Source organism: Hippopotamus amphibius, chromosome 15 (assembly GCF_030028045.1).
Source record: "Hippopotamus amphibius kiboko isolate mHipAmp2 chromosome 15, mHipAmp2.hap2, whole genome shotgun sequence".
NCBI classification, from domain to species: domain Eukaryota; kingdom Metazoa; phylum Chordata; class Mammalia; order Artiodactyla; family Hippopotamidae; genus Hippopotamus; species Hippopotamus amphibius.
Genome location: NC_080200.1, coordinates 42,752,753 through 42,759,463, shown reverse-complemented (window position 1 = coordinate 42,759,463; position 6,711 = coordinate 42,752,753).

The following is a 6,711-nucleotide window of genomic DNA, read 5'->3' as shown; positions in this document are numbered from 1 at the left end:
AGGATCAACATGAGGAAGAGGCAAAGATGAGACGATCATCGAGAATAGTAGTAATGTAATGATCATTCCGTAAAACCAATGAAACACACAATTTTGAAAATATTGGCTTGGATTTGTAGCATCTAAGGGGATCTATTTCTTTACTCTTGTATGATGAATCTAGAAATCAATCTCTGGCACTTTTACTGCCATCAGGGAGGAAAGAGTTACCGGAAAGTGTCTCTCCCAAAGTGGCTCAAGAGAAGGACTTCCCGGTAAAGGTTTTACTAACACCTCTGTTCCAGGCTCAAATAAAGGAGGCTGGTGAGAGCCTGTTTCTAAAGTTGGGTGTCTTTAAATCACAGAAGACTTGTTGAAAGGCAGCCAATTGAGTTACATAGTGGGTCAATTCTAAAGTCTCAGGATCAATTGTGATGTCAGTTTTAAGAGGGTGACCATACAAGCATTTCTATGGAGATAGACCTGCCTCTCCAGGAGAAGTTCTAACTAGCAGTAAGGAAATTGAGAGTAATTTTACCCAATTTTCTTGAGTCTCCTGTGTCAGCTTGTATAAATGTCACTTGATAATATTCTTTTTTTTTTTTTAAAACTTTTCTTGAGGACTGAGGTCTCTAGGCACAATGGAGATGATATAAAACCTTAGATACTCTTTGGATTACCGCTGCCTTAAAGGCAGATCTATTATCACTGTGGAGACTTCAGGCAACCCAAACCTGGGAATTATTTCCTGAAGCAAGCTTTTGATTACTTTCTTGGCTTGCTCAGTCCTGTAAGGAAAAGCTTCAACCCATCTTGTAAAGGTGTCTACCCATACTTGTAGACAAGAAAAACCTCCTACCTTAAGCATGTGAGTAAAGTCAATTTCCCAGCCTTTACCAGGAAAGCGTCCTTGCCGTTGTAACCCTGGCAAAGCAAGCCATCTGGTTTTTGGATTATTTTTTGGCAAATCTCATATTGTCTCACTATATTTTTTTATTTCCTTAAATAACTGTTTTCTATTAAACACTTTAGCAGCTACTTGGTAAGTTCTCTCTGCACACAAATGAGTTTGGTGTAGGGTTTTTAATATCTTCCACTGACTTTCGTGGAAGTACCGGTCTGTCATCTTCTATCTGTAATCATCCCTTACCTACTGTTTTAGCTCTTTTTCAGAGTATTGAGTATTTTTCCTCAGTAGGGGGACCCATCCAAATTAAAGGAACTTGTGAGGGAACAGACTCAAGAAGAGCTGCTTTACAAGCCTGAGTATCTGTAAATCGGTTTCTTAATGTTACTGTAGTTTTATCTCTTTGATGACCTCGGCAGTGTATAACTGCAACTTCTTTCAGTAAATGGACCGCTTTTAATAGCCTCTGTACCTCAGATAAGCATTTAATAGGGCCCCTTGAAGTTGTTTTAAATTGTCTCTCTTTCCAGATGGCGGCATGGGCATGTAATATTAGACATGTGTATTTGGAATCTGTGTATATGTTGATGCTCTTTTCTTTACTTAATTCCAGTGTTCAAGTTAAGGCAGTTGGTTTGGCCAATTGAGCACTCGTGGCAGGGGAAGAGGGTGGGCCTCTAAAGTTTGCCGATCAGTAGTTACCGAATACCCCGCCCTTTTTACATCCTCCCGTACAAAAGAACTGCCATCTGCATATAGGGAATCATCAGGATTATTTACAGGAGAATCTTTTAAGTCTGCTCTTGTAGCATAATTTAGTGACAAAACCTGAATACAGTTATGAGTCGGGAGATCTGTCATTTCTTCTGGCAAAATGGTTGCAGGGTTTAGAACACTGTATACTTTAAATTGGGTTACTGGTCCTTCTGATAACAAAGATTGATATTTAAGGAGATGATTATCAGACATCTAAAGTTGTTTTTAGAGTTAAGAAGCCCAGATACATTGTGAGAAGTAAGAACTGTCAGGTTCCGGCCTTTAGTAAACTTGAGATCTTCAGGTACAAGCAAAGAAATAGCGGCCACTATCCTCAGACAGTGAGGCTATCCTTGAGCCACCACATCTAAAGTTTTACTTAAGTAAGTCACCGGTTGTTGTTGGGGTCCCTTAGGTTGAGTCATGACCCCTAAAGCTATTCCCTTTCTTTTAGTAATATACAGATTAAATTCTTGTCCGGTCGGAGGCTAAGAACTGGTGCCTGAATTAAGGCCTGCTGAAGAGCCTTGAAGGCATTTTGGGCTTTAGGTGTCCATAGTATCTGATCTGTGTTAGCCTCCTGGGTGTCAGTCAAGAGCTGATAGAAAGGTTTAGCTAATTTTCTGTACCCAGGTATCTAGAACTTACAATAGCCAGTAAGACCCAAAAACCTTCTCAACTGCCTTAAAGTGGCAGGTAAAGGATGTTTGAGAATAGGTTTTATTCTTTCTGGCCCTAAAGTCCTTGAGCCTTGAGAAATTATAAGACAGATATTTAATAGAAGATTTGTATAATTGAGCTTTGGCTTTTGAAACCTGATAACCACAGTCTGCCAAGAAATTTAATAAATTTTCTGTGATACTTGAGCAGTGTTCCTCAGTATCTGTACAACCAGAATGTCATCCACATATTGTAAAACAACTGTTCTGGGATCTGAGAAACTTTGTAAATCTTGGGACAGAGCCTGTCTAAATAAGTGAAGGCTATCTTGAAATCCTTGGGGCAGCACTGTCCGAGTAAGTTGAACAGCCGGTTGGGTAGGGTCCTCAAAGGCAAACAGAAATTTACTCTCAGCCTCCAGCGGAATACAAAAGAAAGCATCTTTTAAATCTAAAACAGTAAACCAGGTTGCACTTTCTGGTATGTCAGAGAGTAAGGTATAAGGGTTAGGAACTACAGGATGTAAAGGAATTACAGCCTCACTAATAATTCTCAAGTCTTGTACTAACCGCCACTGACCATTGGGTTTCTTAATTCCCAAGATTGGAGTATTACAAGGACTGTTACAGAGTATTAGTAGTCCCTGTTGTTTTAGATTTTCAATGATTGGCTTTAATCCCTCTTTAACTTCTGGTCTCAAAGGATATTATTTTTGATGGGGAAAAAAGACTAGAATCTTTGAGTTTGATTACCACAGGTTTTGTGTATCTAGCCTTTCTAATTTTTCCTCCTTCAGCCCACACTTCAGGATCTACTTAGTTTTCTATCAGAGAAAGACATCGAAGAGTAGAGGCCTCGATATTCATATCTACCAACGCTTGAACTTTCATTAATATGTCTCACCCTAATAGGGGCGATGGAGTCTCAGGCACTATCAGAAAGGCATGAGAAAAAAGAACAGAGTCCCAATTATAGCTTAAAGGCTGACTAAAGCAGTATCGTTTTGTTTGATCAGACAGCCCCTTATGGTCATAGAATGAGAGGAAAGTGGACCAGGGGTCTCAGCAAGAATGGAGAAAGTCGCCCTGGTATCTAGTAAGAAGTTGATAGATTGGCTGCCCGCTGTCATTTGCACCCAGGGCTCTTCAGATGTTATCCTGACAGGGGCCTGTGTGGGGACCACCGGGCCCCATCAGTCTTGGGTTTCTGGGAGGTCTGATCCCTGAGACCTTCTCCTCTGGGGGCAGTTCCTCCTCCAGTGTGGTCCCTTGTAGATAGGACAAGGAGCTGGGGGCGGCTTTACAGCCCAGGGACACTCTCGTCTGAAGTGCCCCTCCTTTCCACACAGAAAGCAGGTCAGTCCCTTGCCAGGAAAGCCCCGATTTGAGGAACCTCCTGGGGTTCTGGGTTGTTTCATTACAGCCTGGGCTTCCATCACCAAGGCTTCAGCTTTCTCTTTAGTTCTCCTTTGTTTACGTTTTTCCTCCTCAGCATCTTGACCATAATAAACTGTGCCAATTGTAACAGCCTGTCTAGAGACTGGCCTGGTCCAAAAGCATGTTTCTGTAATTTCTTTCGAATATCTGGTGCCGATTGAGTGAGGAATTTATCCTTCAAAATAACTTGGCCTTCAGGGCTTCCAGGGTCTAAATCAGTAAATTTTTGTAGAGCTTTTCTCAGCCTTTCTAAAAATCTGCCGGGAGACTCCCTCTCTCCTTGTCCAATATCTGCCAATTTAGAGTCATTTAGGGGCTTGGCTCTTGCCATCTGTAGTCCCACAAGAATACATGTGACAAAATGATTTCTATACAACCTACCCCTTTCAGTACCGAAATCCCAGTCAGGCTCAGTTGGGGCAACAGCTTGCACTTCAATGGGAAGTGCCTTACTTTCTTCTTCAGATTTCTCCCTAGCATTTGATTTATATCATTTATCCCCAGACTTCCAAGCTTCAGATAAAACTCGGTCTAGAGAACCCTGGGTCAGAGTCTGACTTAGTAACATCATCACATCTTTCTAAGTCAAGTCATACAAGTGACTAAGAGTCACAAAAGTCTTTAAATAGTTATCAGGGTCTTCTAAATAGTCTCCCGAGTCTCCTTTCACCCTTTGTAGTTCTTGATAAGAAAAGGGTTTTTGAACTTTTGTGGGTCCAAACTCTCTATTAGCCACTTCTTGAAGAGGCATCATTTTAAAAAAGTTCAGACTTGAGACAGGCCTGAATAGGTAACATTATTTTTTCCCTGATTGGATTTACCTCCTGGTCTGACTCTAGGGGAGCCGAGGGTAATTGGGGCATCTGCCTAGTTCCCACAGGGGAGTCAGAATATGGGGACAACTGAGAGAGGGGAGGAGTCATCATCATGATTTTATTCCTGGCACACATCTCAGGTCTATCCCGTAGGGTAAAAACAGCACTCCGTAAGGAACTTCTACCTATTTCTCTTGCCTCCTACAAAACAAATCAAGTTGAAGGACTGTATTATAATTAAGCGTCCCTCCCTGAGGCCATCGTTCACCATCTCCCAAAGGGTATTGTGGCCAGGAAGTATTACAAAAGAAAATCAGGCGCTTATTTTTCAGACTCTGTGGATCAAACTTATCCCAGTTCTTCAAGGTGTAACTCAAAGGGGTGGGACTGGAACATTGTGAAGCTCCCATCTGTAAAACAAAAATACGGCGTCCGGCACCAATTTTTCCAGGAGGCATCCCTCCTAATCGCAAATGGGGGTGGAGGAAGACTTCCACCTAAAACTTGCTTCTCCCCTCTGGTTGGACTTGCTCTGCCCACTTTTTACCAGCACAGGTGTCCCTCCTCCCTACTTGTTCCACCAACAAGTGGGGGTGGGGATGAGCAGTGGTGGATCTAGTGTCATCCCAGATATGTTGCCAGTTTCCCACCGTTAAAACCTTTATAGGATTTTCTCGTCGCCTAACATATCACCCTGGATGTAATAGGGTAGTCCATCGATAGGCTTCCCATGCCAACTGCCGAAGTGAAAGCACCTGCGTTTTCCTTCTAGGACACAACAATGGGAGAGGGGTAATCTCTGTGGAAGAGATGTACTTTTACCAGCTGTTTTGAATTCTATAGTGTTGTACCCTAGGATTTCCACACCACTTTAGGTGATAGCAAAGGAAATGGTGCAGAGACAGCCACAGGGAGTCAGGGGGGTGGGGTGTGGGGGGGTGTGGACAACCCAAAGGAAAGTCCTCGGGGTCTTCAAAAGCACTCATCTTTATGCAATAGATGGAACCATAAGAATACTGTAGCAGCTCTTTTAACAATTTAAGAGCGTAAGGTGGTCCACTACCAGCCAGGGAGACCAAGGGAAGACGTCTACTGCATTTCTAATCTGCCCATATGAAGGGGCTCCTATTCAGGGTTCTGAGAAAGTCATAAGGGTCTCTTATCTATAGGATCTCAAGACATAATCATTGAAGCAAACAATCTCTCCTAGGCATAGCTCAGCTACTAGCAGCTAATAGCGTGATCTCTAGCCGTAGAGTGGTGTCTGGTGCTAGGGTGTCTCCAAACTCTTTAACGTGCCTCTCCTGGCAGTGTAGCAACAGACAATGTAAATGGAATGTTATGTCTCTGTGGGGATGAGGCCGAATACCCCAAGAGTGTTGTCTTGATATGGGAATCAGCAGAAAAAGGCAATAACAGCAGGGAGAGCAGATGCCCTGAGCCTTGCATAGCCTGAGTGTTAGATTAGTCCCATAATGTCCCCAGGTCACAGAAAAGTGTTTAAAGAGGCCAGAAAAGAAAGGGGGAGAGGGGGAGGAAGGAGGAAAATCCAAACACTTCATCCTTAATCGGCTACTCCCCTCTCTGGTTGTGGAGTGCTTCTTAGCATTGGCAGGTCAGTATAAATCCCTGACAGGCTCCCTTACGGGCTGCCCTTAGCCATATGAAGGCACTCACGGAACCGCGGAGCGGGACTCCACACTCACTCTGTCCTCAATCGGACGTCTCACTCTCTGCATCATGCATACTGTAGTGCACAGGTTAGTAGAGACAGGAAAGGGCAGAAATCAGAAAAGCCTGAGTGACCTTACCTTGTCATCCATCCCAGATGAGCCCCCAAAATGTTGCCGTAGAATCTGTCCAGGGAGTGGATTCGTGATCTCCAAAGGAAAAGAATTTCTCTTCGGGATCAACAACAAGCCGTTGCTCAGGTTTAAGCCACAGAATAACAGTTTATTAAGAGGAGAGTGCAGCAGCTTCTGGCACAGACACCAGAAGGGGGTGGAGAGACCCGTGGAGGGGTTGTACATGAGCAAGTTATATACCTTTAGAGCAGAGTTAATTACAGTCCCCACCTTAGGATTGATTGTTAGGGTTGATTGTTTCTTTAGAAATGTTTGTGATATTCATCAAAACAAAGAATTTCATTACTCAGTGA